This window comes from Bufo gargarizans, chromosome 4 (genome assembly GCF_014858855.1).
Source record: "Bufo gargarizans isolate SCDJY-AF-19 chromosome 4, ASM1485885v1, whole genome shotgun sequence".
Taxonomy (NCBI): Eukaryota; Metazoa; Chordata; class Amphibia; order Anura; family Bufonidae; genus Bufo; species Bufo gargarizans.
Window position 1 is genome coordinate 148,475,317 of NC_058083.1, and position 19,494 is coordinate 148,494,810.

A 19,494-nucleotide genomic window follows, 5' to 3' on the forward strand; every position below is an offset into this window, starting at 1 on the left:
TTTTGGAAAACGTTTACATGGGTTACATTGGTTATGTGAAATTCTCTTTGCATGTATACCCTGATAAAAAGAAAATAGCAGAAATGACTGTTCCTGGTCTGAGAAAAATCTTTTATTCCATGCCTAATTTTAAGCCTGGGGTTTTTCTTTGTTATCATTCTATATTATTATTTCACTTTTATGTATTTAAACCTAAAGGATATACATTGAAGCCAGTCACTGCAAGCCCTCCATGAGTCATTCATTCAGTTACTGCTTGACCATCACCCATTACATTAACAATTTATATCAAAGCTCTCAGGGATTTTTGCCTTCCTCCTTTGGGTCAAATAATTGAATATTTGAGGCTAATAACGATTTCAAGGCATTCTACCCTGGTAATATTGTCTCAATTTTGCATTCGGCACTCTCAGTGACCCTTCAGCAGTACATCTGAGAAAATGAGATTGCATTCTGAAACAATAGCCCTATTTAAACGTTGACCTACTGTGTCATAGCATGAATAATAAAAGACTTAGTAAATTTCCTAGAATGTTTCCAATTTCGAGCTCCAGAAACACGTCTGATATCTTATGTATTTGAAAAGTGGAAGCCGTTCTATTCTATATGCCCCCTAACAAGGAATAATGTTGAGCCAAAGCAATGAGCTAAAATAAGGAGAGCCTCGAGGGATTCAATAAAAAAAAAATGATTGTCAGCTTTTTACAAAGTGTTTTTTTCATCCTTCACAAGCAGCAGATATAGGAAAATCCTTTAACTGTCACATAAAATGCTGTAGCTGGGCCAGTGCATGATCTCCTATAGAGCTCATTGTTCCCTGTGTGAGTCTTGCAGTCATTTCAAATTTTGTAACATTTAAAAATGGTGACCGGCTTGGCAGCGTGCCCTCTGCTCACACTGATGTGTCTGTTAATGGCTCTAATGAAATGCACTGCAGCTATGTGACGCATCAAAGGACCAAACCACAAACGACTTGACAGTGCATTACTTCATTTCATTCCTGATGTATGTTCCTCGAAGCCGGCTGACCATCTGACCTATCGCTCAAGTCACAGATCTGGGCTACCCTCTACACAAGGCTGTTAAAGGGCACTGACCTGAGTTAGTTACAATCATATAGGAAGGACACTATAGATTGTTCATGCTGCCTGATTTATTAATGCTGCGCAGCGCAATTTCACAAAATGATTATTTTATGTAAATTCTAAAGTAAAACAGCACTAAGGGAGGCGCTGCTGCAGATTTCTAGACATGCAAACTTTGTATATCATTAAAAACATAAGTGATAGGCAAGTGGATTGCTATGCGTCATGTAGAAAATGATGTTTGGAAGTTATTGCACTGGAGATGGTTGCAGAGCAATAGCTAAAATCCCTCATGAATGCACATCACAACATTAATAATAAATTGTGGATATATTTCTTTCAGGCTACATGCACACGACCGTCCACAAATTGCGTATGCCATCTTTTTTTTTTTTTTGTGGATCTATTTTTTTTTTGGCGGGGCTACGAAACGGACATACTGATGCGGACAGCACACGGGTTCATCGAAATGAACGGGTCCGCATCCTATCAGCAAAAAAAAACAAAAACGGAATGGACACGAAAACAAACAACGGTCGTGTGCATGTAGCCTCAAGATTAGAAAATGGGTCTGAAGTGAGAGAGGGATAGTTTATGTTTAAAACAGAACAGAAAGTTAGGTAAATGTCACTACTGCTGTAAAGAAATATTCATGAATGACACTTGTCAGGAAACTGAGAGACTGTTTCCTGGGGCCAGGCTACTTAGAAGATACTCCTCATTATGTAGACTATACAGTGGCAGATTATAAAGTGACATCTTGATGACCTAGTTATTGACATTCATAAAACCTTAGTGAGAAAGACACAATGGTGGGCCTTCAAACATTTTCCTCTCAGTTGATTGAAATGTGAACCTGATTAATTGATTTTACCCATCATAGTTTGGTCCATGGTAAAGAGCACGTTGAGAACAAATATACAAGCCCTACACATTCAATCATTGCTTGTGTGGCTGACAGCTATATCTCCTTTATATAAATGCACAATCATTTCGGAAGAGCGTGTATGTATTTTCACTGGGGAGAACGGAGAAAACTGCTGCCAGAAATTTCTGTCAGTGATATAGCTTCAGGGAGAACAAAATAACTAGTCTTTAAAATCAAAGTGGCTGATCCTTCTTTCCCCTGATATTATCTGTCGAGAAAGAGTTGGAAGCTCCCCATACACATTAGATTCTTAGATGGTCCTGCCAAGAAGAGCTTGGGCCGACAATAGTCTAATGTACGGATGCCCAACCTGCAGCCCTCCAGCTGTTGTTAAAGTACAAATCCCAGCATGTTTGACAGCCTACCGCCATAAGGACACACTGGGAGTTTTACAACAGCTGGAGGGCCACAGGTTGAGCATCCCTGGTCTAATGTGTATGGGGGATTAAGTTATTACGCAAAGTCATAACACAGGCATTTTACACAATTATCACATCCAACTTTGTGCCAACAGCTTGTGGAAGGCCCTTTAATGTTTTAGCATAAGGGCTCTTTCAGATGAGTGTGTGATCCTCTGTTCTGGACACTGCTCGTCTTACAGGAGCGCACAGCATTATACTGATCTATAATGCTATGTGCCTCTGCATGACGTTACTTCTACAGGATCATACTGACATAAATCTGTCACTATGGTTCTGTAGCAATAAGGTCATACAGAGGCACATAGCATTATAAATCAGTATCATGCCATGCGCTCCTGCAAGATGAGCAGTGTCCAGAACAGAGCATGATTTCCTGACTGCACACGCTCTTGTGAAACAGCACTAACTGCGCATCGGTGAGCAAAGTTAGCCCAATAAAGACACTGGACAGATTTACTAATGCTATATCATTTTTTAACATTGTAAACAGACAGTCTAAAATGTGCTAGATATATGCTATGCGATCCTAGATTATCTAAATGAAAATAAGTGCATAATGCTTTTATATCAGCATGAGTTTATGAGTGATTGATCCTGTCAAAATAATCTAATTAGGAGGTAAGTTTTAGACTGGAATGAAGTGGGTTAATGGATGTCATATATCTGGACTTCTCCAAAGCATTTGATGTGGGTAAGTAACTGGCTCAGTAATAGAAGGTGGTTATTAACAGTACATACTCAGATTGGGTCACCATTAGAGTTGAGCGGACACCTGGATGTTTGGGTTCGGCAGGTTCGTCCGAACTTGAAAAAAAAGTTCGGTTTCGGGCCCGAACTTGACCCCGAACCCGAACCCCATTGAAGTCAATGGGGACCCGAACTTTTGGGCACTAAAATGGCTCTAAAATAGTCCTGGAAAAAGCTAGAGGGCTGCAAAAGGCATCAAAATGTGCTTAAGAGCATGACAAATGTTCTGCAAACAAATGTGGATAGGGAAATGAATTAAAATAACATAAAATAGAGAAAAATGTAAAATAATCTGGATCTAGGAGTAGGAGATTGAGGAGGCGGTGGATAGGTGTATGTGGCGGTATAGGTTGACGTGGCGGTGTAGGTGGAAGCGGCAGTGAAGGAGGAATAGGTAGCCAACACAGATGTGTGTTATTTTTTTTTTTTTAATTGGGGTATCCCCCAAAATATTGGGATATATAACAAAATAAAACAAAGAATAAGTGCACTTGAGTACAAGAATGGATGGTTGAGGCTGGTATAAATGTCTATTCTGCTCAAGGTACGGACAAGTCCTGTGGGATCCATGCCTGGTTCATTTTAATAAACGTTAGCTTGTCCACATTGGCTGCGGCCTGTGATAATGCTCTCTGCCGTGCTAAACACACGTTCACACTATACACTGGCTGCAGGGCAGGTCAGCACCTCCAAGGCTGGCAAAGCTTTTCCACATTTTGCCCATGCTAACCCTTCCTTCTCAGGTGCTGGTGGTGACCCAGCTGCATTGGCGACCTCTTCCTCCTCCTCTGCCTTCGCCTTGTACTTCCACTGTTCCCCAGCTGTCAGGTGGGAATGCCATCAGCAGCATGCGCTTGTAGTCGCGCATCTTCCGATCAGTAACAGATGTTTTCACTAAATTTAGTTCCCTGTCAGCAATGCAGAGCAGGGGTTCATTCATGGCAAAAGGGGGTTCATGTCACCCAGCAATAGAACAGAGGATTTTGAGAGATTTAGGCCCCAGTCACCCAGGCACAGCAGGGGTTCATTCACGGCAAAAGGGGGTTCATGTCACCCAGCAATAGAACAGAGGATTTTGAGAGATTTAGGCCCCTGTCACCCAGGCAAAGCAGGGGTTCATTCACGGCAAAAGGGGAATCATGTCACCCAGCAATACAACAGAGGATTTTGAAAGATTTAGGCCCCTGTCACCCAGGCAAAGCAGGGGTTCATTCACGGCAAAAGGGGGATCATGTCACCCAGCAATACAACAGAGGATTTTGAGAGATTTAGGCCCCTGTCAGCAATGCAGAGCAGGGGTTAATTCACGGCAAAAGGGGGATCATGTCACCCAGCAATACAACAGAGCATTTTGAAAGATTTAGGCCCCTGTCACCCAGGCTCAGCAGGGGTTCATTCACGGCAAAAGGGGGTTCATGTCACCCAGCAATACAACAGAGGATTTTGAGAGATTTAGGCCCCTGTCAGCAATGCAGAGCAGGGGTTCATTCCTGGCAAAAGGGGGTTCATGTCACCCAGCAATACAACAGAGGATTTTGAAAGATTTAGGCCCCTGTCACCCAGGCACAGCAGGGGTTCATTCACGGCAAAAGGGGGATCATGTCACCCAGCAATAGAACAGAGGATTTTGAAAAATTTAGGCCCCTGTCAGCAATGCAGAGCAGGGGTTCATTCACGGCAAAAGGGGGTTCATGTGTAACATCCTGAAGTATGTCACTAAAACTACTGTCACCCAGCTACATGATGTTAAGTGTATATGTGTTATCATCCTGTGTAATCTTACATTGCATTTTCCATTATCTGGATTTTCTATGTCTGTTTTATATAAATTGCTGCAATTCTCCATGTACACCAATAGGTGGCGGCAATGTGTAGGCAGTCTATAGAATAGTTTAGTATATCTAGACTGGATTAGTCCATTCCAGTCTAGGCTCCCCTGTATGAGCAGAAGTGGGATGTTCCCATGTCCTGTATCATGAGGAGGAGAAGGAAGTCTTGTAGTGTACCAGCCACCCCCAGTTGGGGTAGGTTGTGTTGATAGGAGCTCCCAGAACTAGGGATCCCAACCCTGGATCCCGCCTCGGCTGAGGCCAGGATCCATCTGCCCAGCCTGTTATCTACCTCAGCTGGTTGACCAGAGAAGCAGCCATCTCCAGCCTCCAGGAAGAAGCATACCCTGTGAGCCAAGCTGTGAGTACATTTCTCAAGTCCAGGAGAGGCCAAATTCCTCCTCAGCTAGTCAGACCCATTATAAAGCAGACTACAGACAAAGCAGAAGACAGATACCTGCCAGATCTACTAGGCATATGATAAGAAGCAGAATACATATAAATTCCTGCCACATATTGCCAAAACCTGCTGGGACCCAAGACTAAAAGCTGTAACTTGTATGGATTTGAAGCTGCCATTCAGTAAAGACGAGTTGGACGATATCTCCTGTCTGGATCTCAATTATTCCATCAAAACTCCTATTAACAGCACTCAATTTTATTGCAAGTGAGCCGGGATTCAGGAGTCCAGCCGTACCAAGGTAGGAGACACCGTTGACACTACACAGAGACATTATCCCCCTCTGGCATTCCTCACCTGGTATATGTGCTATTACATCTTAAAGGGCCCTGCAATATAGTACCTGCGCAAGCTGCAATTGGCGTCACAAACTATTACACCTATATACTGACCCACTGCATAGCAACCCCACTGACCCAGTGTCCTGCTCATTGCACATGTTACCCAGCAATACAACAGAGGATTTTGAGAGATTTAGGCCCCTGTCAGCAATGCAGAGCAGGGGTTCATTCACGCTAAAAGGGGATCATGTCACCCAGCAATAGAACAGAGGATTTTGAGAGATTTAGGCCCCTGTCAGCAATGCAGAGCAGGGGTTTGTATACGACAAAAATTGTAAAATGTTACCCGACAATTGAAAATAAGATTTTTTTCAATTTAGGGCACTAAAATTGGTACTTTTTTTTAAATTGAAATGGCTCTAAAATTGTCCTTGAAAAGGCTAAAGGGATGTAAAAGGCAGTAAAATCTGCTTAAGAGCATGGCAAATTACAAATTATTAACCTGCAACTCAGAGAAGGAGGTGGATATGGAGTTTGAGGAGGCGGCAAATGTGGTGTTGTATGTGGAGGCAGCAATGGAGGAGGAACAGGTAGCCAAGCAATGTTTTTTTTTTTTTTTTATTGGGGTAGGTAGCTTCCAAAATATTGGGACAAAAAAAAAAAAAAAATAAAAAAAAGAATCATTGCACTTAACTTGAGTACAAGAATGTATGTTTGATGGTGGAATAAATATCTATTCTGCACAAGGTACAGGCAAGTCTGGTGGGATCCAAGCCTGGCTCATTTTAATGAACATGAGCTTGTCCACATTGGCTGGGGACAGGCGGATGCGTCTGTCTTTAATGACACCTCCCACCGTGCTAAATACACGTTCAGAGAGTACACTGGCTGCAGGGCAGGCCAGCACCTCCAAGGCATACAGGGCAAGCTCTGGCCATGTGGACAATTTGGAGGTCCAGAAGTTGAATGGGGCAGAACCATCAGTCAGAACGTGTAGTCGTGTGCACAGGTACTGTTCCACCATGTTGTTCAAATGCTGCCTCCTGCTAACATGCTCCATATCAGCAGTTGGGGCCGGTTGTTGCGGCGAGGTGACAAAGCTTTTCCACATGTCGGCCATGCTAACCCTGCCTTCTAAGGTACTGGCGCTGACACAGCTGGGTTGGCGACCTCTTCCTCCTCCCCTGCCTTCACCTTGTGCTTCCACTTGTCCCCGGCGTCAGTCGGGAATTCTCTCAGGAGCGCGTCTACAGGCGTGCACCTGTAGTCGCGCATCTTCCGATCATGCTCCAGTGAGAGAATTAATGACGGCACATTGTCCTTGTAACGGGGATCCAGCAGGGTGGCCACCCAGTAATCAGCACACGTTAAAATGTGGGCAACTCTGCAGTCGTTGCACAGGCACTGCAGCATGTAGTCGTTCATGTGTGCCAGGCTGCCCAGAGGTAAGGACAAACAGTTCTCTGTGGGAGGCGTATCAGTCTGCGTCCTCCGCCCCTCCTTCTCATCCTCCTCCTTCTCATCCTCCAGTAGTGGGCCCTGGCTGGCCAAATTTGTACCTGGCCTCTGCTGTTGCAAAAATCCTCTTTCTGAGCCACTTCTAAAAGACTGGCCTGAAAGTGTTAGAGATGACCCCTCTTCCTCCTCCTCGTCCTAGGCACATCTGCAGCATACGGGTAGGCTACCCGACACTGCTAGATTGAAATGTGTATTTCCCTTTAAGCCAGTCAGGCCGGTTACCGGCAATCCTTGTCACAGCCAGCAGAGGGAGCCCCCAGTTCAGTATAAATAGGCTAGGGCCTAGCTCAGGAAGGCAGAAGTTTCTAGACTCAGTGCTGAGAGGGTAGAGTGAGCCCTGTAACCGGATTCCAGATCCGAGGAGAAGGTTCCCCTCCTGAGTCCGTATTCGTAGAAGCAAGAAGGGCATAGTTAGACAGCCTGAAGACCCAGAATTAAACAGAAGGCGAGTCTAATCAGCAAGAGGTACTCAAGGTAACAGAGGAGGTACTTGATAAAGACAGATTCAAGGATACGCCAGAGCTAGGGCATCAGACCTTGGAGAATAAGTCACATGTTTCAGGATCAGTCAGGAATAGAGTGCAAGCCTCCTGTACTACAAGTCCTGTGTTTAACCCTCTGAAAATCACCTTGCTATTTCCGGCCTGTCTGTAACTTATGCAAACCCACTGTCTTCATATGCAAATCAACTGTCTTCAATGGAACTGCGTTTCCACCTATGTCCATGCATGATTACTACTGAAAACCAGTAAAGTTCCAGTTATGGTTGGCTATCACGTGGTTACTCCATTATTCCACATAACATTACACGGCGTGTCACCGTTCAATTGACACTGGCGTCACGAACATTTATGAACTGCCTGTTCCAGTCGCTGCCCAGATTGAAGACGACAGTGAATCCCAGGTTAGTGGGTTGCCCTGCACTACAAAGCCCAGCATATCTAAGGCTACACTACTGACCCCCTGGGATACTGCATCGCTCTTTTTGGCGTCACGAACAGGATCCGCATACTTCTGAAGTGCAGAGAAGTGTGAACTGTGTGCTTTAACTATTCCACCACCGTATTGCAAGGACTGTACCCTTTATTTCCAAGTCGGTGGATTACAATTGTGCCTGGGAGAAATCGGAGGCGCTGTGCTGTGTTGCGCTACCCCCAGGAAAAGAAAATCGTGGTTGTGGATTATAATTCATTAACTCCTCAACAACCCTGCTTGCTGTCAGGGAATGGTGATCAAGATGGCCACCGGCCGCCTGGAGTAAAGTTTCCCGCTCTGCTAAGGACCTTCGTGGGCGGATCCCTTCAAAGACATCGAAAAGCCCGCCCCTCTTCATCATCGCACCGCCGCGGCCCTGTTTCCTCTACGTCACCGCGGTCGCAGGAAGTCCGGAGTCTCTCGAGATTTGGCCTGCTTCACACCCGGCGATACCGGTAAGAACTTGTATCCGGAGGGAAGGGGATTGTTCCGGCCCTTTTAGTCGCCAGCGGCCGCATCTTATTAAACTAACATGTCAGATCCGGGAGTTGCCGAGCGGCCGGACCCGGGAGAGCTTGCGGCTCCTAATCATCCTATAGCCCCCAGCGTGATGCCCTTTACCATGCCTTACTATTTTGGGGCCCCATGGTTTCCCCGCTATAACGGAGAGGCCCATACCCTAAGAGACTTTAAACAGAAGTTGCTGGCCTTATTCAAACTGTACCCCATAAATGCCGATCAGCAAATGGAAATCTTGCTAGCGCAACTGGAGGGGGCTGCCCGCAGAGAGGTATTATCCTGGCCTGCTGCAGAACGGAGTACTCTAGAGCAGATATTCACCCGCCTCAGGGCCACTTTTGAAACGAGGACTGCCTCAGAGATAAAGATGCACTTCTTTGGCAAGAAACAGAAGTCCGGTGAGTCCCTCCGTGACTATGCCCTATCACTTCAGGAGGCTTTGGGGGCTGTAATCCAGATAGATCCCAAGGAAGCTGATAACCAGGATCAGACCCTGAGGGAACAATTTATTACCGGAGTGTCTAGTGAGCAAATAAGGACCCAATTAAAGATGCTGTCCGCCCAACACCCTAACAGTACCTTTCTGGACTTTAAAGAACTGGCTATAAAAATTCTGGGGTCAGCAGTATCTACAGAGTTGAGCACACCACCTGAGTTATCAGCCTGCAGGTCAAAACCGCTTATCATTAACCGAGCTGAGGCCGGTCAAGCTGTTCAAGCTACAGCTACCGATACTATCGCCATGCTGACAGAGCAAGTAAATCACCTCACTAAAAGCCTAGAGAGAGTGTGCAGAAAAATGGAGGAATGGGAAAAACCCATGATGTCAGAAGAAGAGTTCCTGTCACCTCCTAGGCCGTTCCCACCTCCATACCAAGAGACTCACCCCAGGGATCCTGGGAGGCGCAATAGGGATCGCAAGCGGCCCGTGTGTACATACTGCAGAAAGGTGGGACACACAGAATCCACGTGCTGGCAGTTAAACGGGCAACCCCTGAGGCTGAGGACCACCCCTCGGGAGGTAGAACACTAGGTCCAAAGGATCCAAATTGGATGCCACAGTATGTAGGATCCCATCCTAAAATGTAGAGATTAACGGGGTCCCCTTTGAAGCCCTATTAGATACTGGGTCTCAGGTCACTACTATTCAGCTGCCCGCCTTTGAAAGATTCTGGGACACCAACCAATTGACCCAGCCGCCTGAATCCTGGGTAGAGATTATCGCCAGCAATGGCAAACCGGTAAAGATTCATGGATACTGGGAACCCACCCTGCAGGTGGGAGAAGTAACCTTGCCTCAACAGGGGGTGATAGTAGTACAGGCCGGCGACAGAGGAGGACATCCTGTCATTCTAGGCACCAATGTCTTCAAAAACTGTTATGCAGAAATACTTGCCGTATTACACCAGACTCTGCCCACTGCTTCCTCTGCATCCAAGAGGGTGATTCAAAAGACTATCACTGTGTTAAATGCCCAGCAGATGTTTGCTAACGGGAAAGGAGAAATTTGTACTGCCAGGATTCGTGATAATAAGCCTGTGACTTTGCCTCCTAATTCCCAAACTCTGTTATGGTGTCGTGCTGTCCTGGGAGTCCAAGGCCGAGATTATCCGGCCCTGGTGGAACCAATCCAGATGGAGAATTACCCTTATGTGAGAGCTGCCAAGTGCCTGGTGAATGTCTCCCAAGGTAAAGTACCTGTCCGTCTGATTAACCTGAGTGATCATCCTGTTGCGCTTACTAAGCACTGCCCTGTTGCCCAGCTTTCTCAGGTGTTCTTCCAAGACATCATCCGTCTTCCAGTGACAGAAAAGCCGCCAGCTGCAGTCAGCGGATGTCCGCCGGTGCCCCAGTCACAAGTACCCTGGTGGGAAGAGCTACATGTCGGGGACGAGACTACCCCCCAACGTCAACAAGAAGGGATACTACAGCTTGTCAAAGAGCACCACCAGGCCTTCAGTAAACATGCTACTGATTATGGAGAGGTTAGTGCCATACAACACACCATACCTACTGGCTCTCATCCTCCTATCAAGGAGAGATACAGACCCTTACCGCCTACTTCATATCAGACTATCAAGAAATGATCCAAGAGATGAAAGACTCTAATGTAATCCGGGACAGTCGTAGCCCGTGGGCAGCACCCCTGGTCCTTGTAAAGAAGAAGGATGGTGGTATCCGTTTCTGCGTGGACTATAGGAAAATTAATCAAATAACCCACAAAGATGCATACCCACTGCCCCGCATTGAGGAGTCACTAACTGCTCTGGGCTCCGCTGCCTATTTCTCCACATTGGACTTGACCAGTGGCTACTGGCAAGTACCCATGGCCCCGGCAGATAGGGAAAAGACTGCTTTCACCACTCCCATGGGCCTGTTCGAATTCAATTGTATGCCGTTCGGGTTATGTAATGCCCCAGGAACTTTCCAGAGACTAATGGAGCGGTGTTTGGGTCACAAAAACTTCGAAACAGTGCTGCTGTATCTAGATGACGTCATTGTGTACTCAAAAACATATGAAGACCATCTGAAACACTTAGCAGAGGTCTTTGAAATCCTTATCAAATATGGCCTGAAGGTAAAGCCATCCAAGTGCCACTTGCTCAAACCTGCGGTAAAATACCTGGGGCATGTGGTAAGCGGAGAAGGCGTACAACCTGACCCTGATAAGTTAGCGGCTGTCCGTAACTGGCCGGTCCCCACTACCGTCAAAGAGGTGAGGGGTTTCCTTGGTTTTGCCGGCTACTATAGACGTTTTATCCCCCATTTTGCTCAAATAGCCGATCCTATCCAGGAACTCTTGAGGGGGCAGCCCAAGAAAAGTCCTAGAACTCCAGTGCCCATTGAGTGGAATGAAGAAAGAGAGATAGCGTTCCAGTTGTTAAAAAAGAAACTGACCAAGCCTCCCGTGTTAGGTTATCCAGACTACAGCAAGCCCTTCCATCTGTATACTGATGCTAGCAAGCGAGGCCTGGGGGCTGTGTTAGCCCAGATTCAAGAGGGAAAAGAAAGAGTGATAGCTTATGCAAGCCGCTCCCTGAAAGGAGCTGAGAAAAATGACCAGAATTATAGTTCCTTCAAACTAGAGTTCCTGGCATTAGTGTGGGCAGTGACGGAGAAATTCAAAGATTATCTAGCCGCTACCCCATTCATTGCATTCACTGATAATAACCCTCTGGCACATCTAAATACAGCTAAATTGGGGGCTTTGGAGCAAAGATGGGCCTCTCGCCTCGCCAACTATGATTTCTCTGTAAAATATCGTGCTGGACGTACTAATGACAATGCTGATGCTTTATCCAGGCTTCCCACAGAGACAGCTCCTGATGATGTGCGAGATGCTTGGGAAGATGTAGAAATGCCGGCCTTCTACCATAAATTTGCTCAACAGGATCAGGCTCGGGCTACCAGTGACAGAGCTGCAGTTCCTTCACCCTCCAGTAGGCCTGAACTCAAAGAAGAAAGGTGGGTGAAACTACAGTCTGAAAGTAGAGTGCTGGGTGAATTGTTGGACTTCATTACCAGTGGCAGAGCCCCTGAGAGGATTCGGCGTAAGAGTACAGATCCTGAGCTCATCAAACTGTGGAGACAGCGCCATCAGCTCTTCATACAAAAGGGCCTGTTGCTACGGAGAAGCCTAGACCCAGTGTCCAACGAAAGAGTGCATCAGATTCTCATACCCCGACGAGATGCAGGTATGGTGTTGGAGATGTACCACAATCAATCCGGTCACTTTGGGGTCCAAAAGACTGAGGCAAATATCCGCCAGCGGTTTTACTGGGTGGGCATGAGAGAAGACATGGAGAAGTGGTGTCGGGAGTGTGTAGCCTGTGCCTTGAAACGAGGTGAACACCATGATCAGAGGGCACCACTGAGACCCATTGTAAGTACTCGTCCTCTTGAACTTGTCGCCATCGACCATGTGAAACTGGAGCCTAGTCGCTCAGGGTATGTGTACGCTATGACTATTATTGACCATTTCACTAAGTTTGTTGTAGCGGTGCCTGTGAGAGACCAGACGGCCAAGACTACAGCCGAACTGTTCTGGAAACACTTCCTCCTGCCCTACGGTTGTCCAGAAAAGATCCTCACCGATCAAGGTCCTGCTTTTGAGTCCCATCTGTTCCATGAACTGTGCCGCCTGCACAACTGTAAGAAGATCCGGACGACGGCCTACCATCCGCAAGGTAATGGATTATGTGAAAAAATGAATCAGACCTTGATAGAGATGCTGAGGACCGTGCCTCCTGAAACCAGGGGAGATTGGCCTAATCTGTTGCCACAGCTCATGTTCACGTACAATCATACCATACACTGTTCCACCGGGTATACCCCCTTTTATTTGATGTTTGGGCGCCAAGGGTTATTGCCTGCTGATCACTCCTTGGACGTACTCGTACCTGATTGCATCAACCCATTACCTAATACCGACTGGGTTGCTGAACACCAAAGGCGATTGAATACGGCCCAAGCTATTGTTCAGGAACGTATGGACTATGCTAGAGACCGGCAGCAGAGAGACTATGACCAAGCAGCCCATGCAGAACCCTTGACAATAGGGGCTGTGGTATGGTTAAAAAATAACCGCCGTACCAGTAAACTGGACAGTAAATGGGAGCAAAGTCCCTATGTTGTCACTGCAATCCCAAATGTTGGAACTCACACTTATGAGATCACCCGGGAAGGCAGGGGATCCCAAATTGTACACCGAAACCGGTTAAAGCTCTGCCTGACACCAGAACCCAGTGCCGAGAGTTCTATATCTGAACCCCCTGTGTCAGAGTCATCAATACAGCCCGAGGATCCTATGCAGGCTGTCCGTAATCTAAGGTATGACGCTGATCCCATGCATTGGCTTCTGACACCATGGTTGAACTTGTTGGTGCCCGCTCCGGCACCTACAGTACCTTTACTTCCAGAAGAGCCGGTTCAAGATGCCCCGGATCCAGTTCCCCCTCTAGTGGATCCTGTTGTTCCTGTTGTTCCTGTTGTTCCTGACCAAGGTCTCACGGATGGAGATCCTCCTGTTGCTACTCTCTCTTCTACCTCGGTGCTAAGGGAAGAGGAAACCCCTGTGTTGAGAAGGTCCACCCGGATGACCAGGGGACGTCCGCCAGTCCATTTAGGAGACTTTGACTATGCTGGTGGTGTCTCCTCCCGAACAGTTGTTACTAGAAATAGCCTGCTTGACGTGTGTGCGCAAGAATGGACTCCTCCACGTGAGCCCTTGCCTGTTCTACACCCGCAGGAAAATCCTGTGTAGTTCTTTATTATACTTCAGTCAAGGAAAAAAATAGACTAACCTGGTTCACCTTAAGTCCGCTGTGCCAGGTCAGCGGCCGTGCCTAAGAAGAAAGAAGACGCCCCTTTTTCTTGCGTCATTTGTTCATCAAGTCGCAAATGTTATATTTTTGTGTGAAATAGTTGTTTATCATATTTATAATGTAATGTTTAAATTATGCATCAGCTTATGTTGGTTCAGGCATGTGTGTGAGTACGAGGCCTTACTCACGTTAAAGTCTGGGGGTGTGCAGCATACGGGTAGGCTACCCGACACTGCTAGATTGGAATGTGTATTTCCCTTTAAGCCAGTCAGGCCGGTTACCGGCAATCCTTGTCACAGCCAGCAGAGGGAGCCCCCAGTTCAGTATAAATAGGCTAGGGCCTAGCTCAGGAAGGCAGAAGTTTCTAGACTCAGTGCTGAGAGGGTAGAGTAAGCCCTGTAACCGGATTCCAGATCCGAGGAGAAGGTTCCCCTCCTGAGTCCGTATTCGTAGAAGCAAGAAGGGCATAATTAGACAGCCTGAAGACCCAGAATAAACAGAAGGCGAGTCTAATCAGCAAGAGGTACTCAAGGTAACAGAGGAGGTACTTGATAAAGACAGATTCAAGGATACGCCAGAGCTAGGGCATCAGACCTTGGAGAATAAGTCACATGTTTCAGGATCAGTCAGGAATAGAGTGCAAGCCTCCTGTACTACAAGTCCTGTGTTTAACCCTCTGAAAATCACCTTACTATTTCCGGCCTGTCTGTAACTTATGCAAACCCACTGTCTTCATATGCAAATCAACAGTCTTCAATGGAACTGCGTTTCCACCTATGTCCATGCATGATTACTACTGAAAACCAGTAAAGTTCCAGTTATGGTTGGCTATCACGTGGTTACTCCATTATTCCACATAACATTACACGGCGTGTCACCGTTCAATTGACACTGGCGTCACGAACATTTATGAACTGCCTGTTCCAGTCGCTGCCCAGATTGAAGACGACAGTGAATCCCAGGTTAGTGGATTGCCCTGCACTACAAAGCCCAGCATATCTAAGGCTACACTACTGACCCCCTGGGACACTGCACATCCTCTTACATCATCGCCCTAAGTGTTTTCTAAAGGAAACATAGAAGTGGTATTGTAACGCTGATAACGGCATCATCGCCACTGGCCATGTTGGTGGAGTACTCTAAACAGCGCAACAGGGCACACAGGTCTCGCATGGAAGCCCAGTCATTGGTGTTGAAGTGGTGCTGCTCCGCAGTGCGACTCACCCGTGCGTGCTGCAGCTGAAACTCCCCTATGGCCTGCTGCTGCTCGCACAGTCTCTCCAGCATGTGCAAGGTGGAGTTCCACCTGGTGGGCACGTTGCATATGAGGTGGTGAGCGGGAAGGCCGAAGTTATGCTGTGGAGCAGACAGCCTAGCAGCGGCAGGATGGGAACGCCAGAAGCGCGCACAGACGGCCCGCACTTTATGCAGCAGCTCTGACATGTCGGGGTAGTTGTGAATGAATTTCTGCACCACCAAATTCAGTACATGCGCCAGGCAAGGGATGTGCGTCAAACCGGATAGTCCCAGAGCTGCAACGAGATTTCGCCCATTATCGCACACCACCAGGCCAGGATTGAGGCTCACTGGCAGCAACCACTCGTCGGTCTGTTATTCTATACCCTGCCGCAACTCCTACGCGGTGTGGGGCCTGTCCCCCAAACACATCAGTTTCAGAATGACCTGCTGATGTTTACCCCTGGCTGTGCTGAAGTTGGTGGTGAAGGTGACCGGATGAGGAGGTGGTAGAAGAGGAGGAGGAAGCCGAGTAGGAAGAGGAGGCTACAGAAGGCAAAAAATGATGCCCTGCGATCCATGGCGGTGGAAGGACGTGTGCCAAACAGCTCTCCGTCTGGGGCCTAGCCGCCACTACATTTACCCAGTGTGCAGTTAGGGAGATATAGCGTCCCTGGCTTTGCTTACTGGTCCACGTATCTGTGGTTAGGTGGACCTTGCCACAGATGGCGTTGCACAGTGCACACTTGATTTTATCCGATACTTGGTTGTGCAGGGAGGACATGGCTCTCCTGGAAAAGTAGTGGCTGCTGGGAGCGACGTACTGTGGGACAGCAAGCGACATGAGCTGTTTGAAGCTGTCCATCTCCACCAGCCTGAATGACAGCATTTTAAAGGCCAGTAGTTTAGAAATGCTGGCATTCAGGGCCAGGGATCAAGGGTGGCTAGGTGGGAATTTATGCTTTCTCTCCAAGGTTTGTGAGATGGAGAGCTGAACGCTTCCGTGTGACATGGTGGAGATGCTTGGTGACGGAGGTGGTGTTGTTGGTGGCACATCCTCTGTTTGCTGGGTGGAAGGTGCCAACGTTCCTCCAAAGGCGGAGGAAGAGGCCAAGACAGCAGCAGAAGAGGGAGCAGGAGGGGCCTGAGCCCTTTCTTTGTTTTGAAGGTGCTTACTCCACTGCAGCCAGTGTCTCGCATGTAGATGCCTGGTCATGCAGGTTGTGCTAAGGTTCAGAACGTTAATGCTTCGCTTCAGGCTCTGATGGCACAGCGTGCAAACCACTCGGGTCTTGTCGTCAGCACATTGTATGAAGAAGTGCCATGCCAGGGAACTCCTTGAAGCTACCTTTGGTGTGCTCAGTCCCTGTTGACGGTGGCCAGTACCAAATATCGCTGCAGATTCTGGCGGCTACTGGGACCTGAGGTAGTAGGTTCAGTAGGACATTTAGCTGTGGCAGAACGGCCATGTCCTCTCCCTGCACCAGAGGCTCCACCAACACCACCACTACGACCATGACCGCGTCCCTTATTAGATGTTTGCCTCATAGTTAGCGTTCACAAAGCAAAGTAAAAAGTTGTTAAGTATGCTAAAAATAATTAACCGCCAATATAAACTCTGATGTAGGGTATTGCACTTTATTTATTTAAAACTCTATATCACAGCTGTATTTGTGGCCTAAATGTGATACTCACTTATGCACGTCTTATCCCATATGTGCAGTATATCAGAGGGTTTTTTCACCCCAGTAACAAAAATACGTATTTATGGCCTAAATGTAACAGTCACTGATGTGCAGTATATCAGAGGTTTTTTTCACCCTAGTATGCCAAAGCCGTATTTTTTCGCCTAAATGTGACAGTGACTTATGCACGTGTAATCCCAGATGTGCAGTATATTAGAGGCTTTTTGACCTTAACCAAAAAGCTGTATTTCTGTCCTAAATGTGATAGTGACTTATGCACGTGTTATCCCAGATGTGCGGTATATGAGAGGCTTTTTTCACCCCAGTATGCCAAAGCCATATTTATGGCCTAAATGTGACAGTGACTTATGCACATGTAATCACAGATGTGCAGTATATTAGAGGCTTTTTTTCACCCCAGTATGCAAAAGCCATATTTATGGCCTAAATGTGACAGTGACTTATGCACGTGTAATCACAGATGTGCAGTATATAAGAGGGTGTTTTCACTTTAACCAAAAAGCTGTATTTCTGTCCTAAATGTGACAGTGAGTTATGCATGTGTAATCCCAGATGTGCAGTATATGAGAGGCTTTTTTCACCCCAGTATGCCAAAGCCGTATTTATGGCCTAAATGTGACAGTGACTTATGCACGTGTAATCACAAATGTGCAGTATATTAGAGGGTTTTTTCACCCTAACCAAAAAGCTGTATTTCTGTCCTAAATGTGACAGTCACTTATGCACGTGTAATCCCAGATATGCAGTATATGAGAGGCTTTTTTCACCCCAGTATGCAAAAGCCATATTTATGGCCTAAATGTGACAGTGACTTATGCACGTGTAATCACAAATGTGCAGTATATTAGAGGGTTTTTTCACTTTAACCAAAAAGCTGTATTTCTGTCCTAAATGTGACAGTGACTTATGCACATGTAATCACAGATGTGCAGTATATTAGAGGGTTTTTTCACCCTAACCAAAAAGCTGTATTTCTGTCCTAAATGTGACAGTGATTTATGCACATGTAATCCCAGATGTGCAGTATATTAGAGGGTTTTTTCACCCTAACCAAAAAGCTGTATTTCTGTCCTAAATGTGACAGTGACTTATGCACGTGTAATCACAGATGTGCAGTATATTAGAGGCTTTTTTGACCTTAACCAAAAACCTGTATTTCTGTCCACAATGTGACAGTGACTTATGCACGTGTTATCTCAGATGTGCAGTATATGAGAGGCTTTTTTCACCCCAGTATGCCAAAGCCGTATTTATGGCCTAAATGTGACAGTGACTTATGCACTTGTAATCACAGTTGTGCAGTATATTAGAGTTTTTTTTTTTCACCCTAACCAAAAAGCTGTATTTCTGTCCTAAATGTGATAGTCACTGATGCTTGTCTAATCCCAGATGTGCAATATATGAGAGGCCTTTTTCACCCCCGTATGCCAAAGCCGTATGTATGGCCTAAATGTGACAGTGACTTATGCACGTGTAATCACAGATGTGCAGTATATTAGAGGGTTTTTTCACCCTAACCAAAAAGCTGTATTTCTATCCTAAATGTGACAGTGACTTATGCACGTGTAATGTCAGATGTGCAGTATATTAGAGGGTTTTTTCACCCTAACCAAAATTTCTGTCCTAAATGTGACAGTCACTTATGCATGTCTAATCCCAGATGTGCAGTATATTAGAGGGTTTTTTCACCCTAACCAAAAAGCTGTATTTCTGTCCTAAATGTGACAGTGACTTATGCAGGTATAATCCCAGATGTGCAGTATATGAGAGGCTTTTTTCACCCCAGTATGCCAAAGCCATAGGGCAGGCTTAAAGAAATTGTGCACTGCACCCACAAAACAGCTTAAAGAGGACCTTTCACCTAAAAAAAAAATTTAAACTAAGACTATAGCTTTACTTACATGCCCCCATGAATTCTTGATCGTTATTTCTTTTTTCAAACTGTGCCCCCGTTTGTCCGCTATGCCCCCCGGAATAATTCCCGCCGTCTATGCTAATGAGCCAGCCTCAAATGGGCTGGCTTTAAAAGTTCTCCTCGGCGTGCCTTCTATCTTCTCCCTGGCACGGAGCGCATCCAATCAGCGCGCTCCGCTTTTAGCCAGGGAGAAGACGCTCCAGTTCTCGCGAGACTTCAGAGAACTGGAGCGATTTCGTCAATCCGGCTAAGAGCGGAGCGCGCTGATTGGATGCGCTCCGTGCCAGGGAGAAGATGGAAGGCACGCCGAGGAGAACTTTTAAAGCCAGCCCATTTGAGGCTGGCTCATTAGCATAGACGGCGGGAATTATTCCGGGGGGCATAGCGGACAAACGGGGGCACAGTTTGAAAAAAGAAATAACGATCAAGAATTCATGGGGGCATGCAAGTAAAGCTATGGTCTTAGTTTAAAAAATTTTTTTAGGTGAAAGGTCCTCTTTAAATAGAAGCTGGGTCACATGCTGCAGTTGGCCAATCACAGCCATGCCA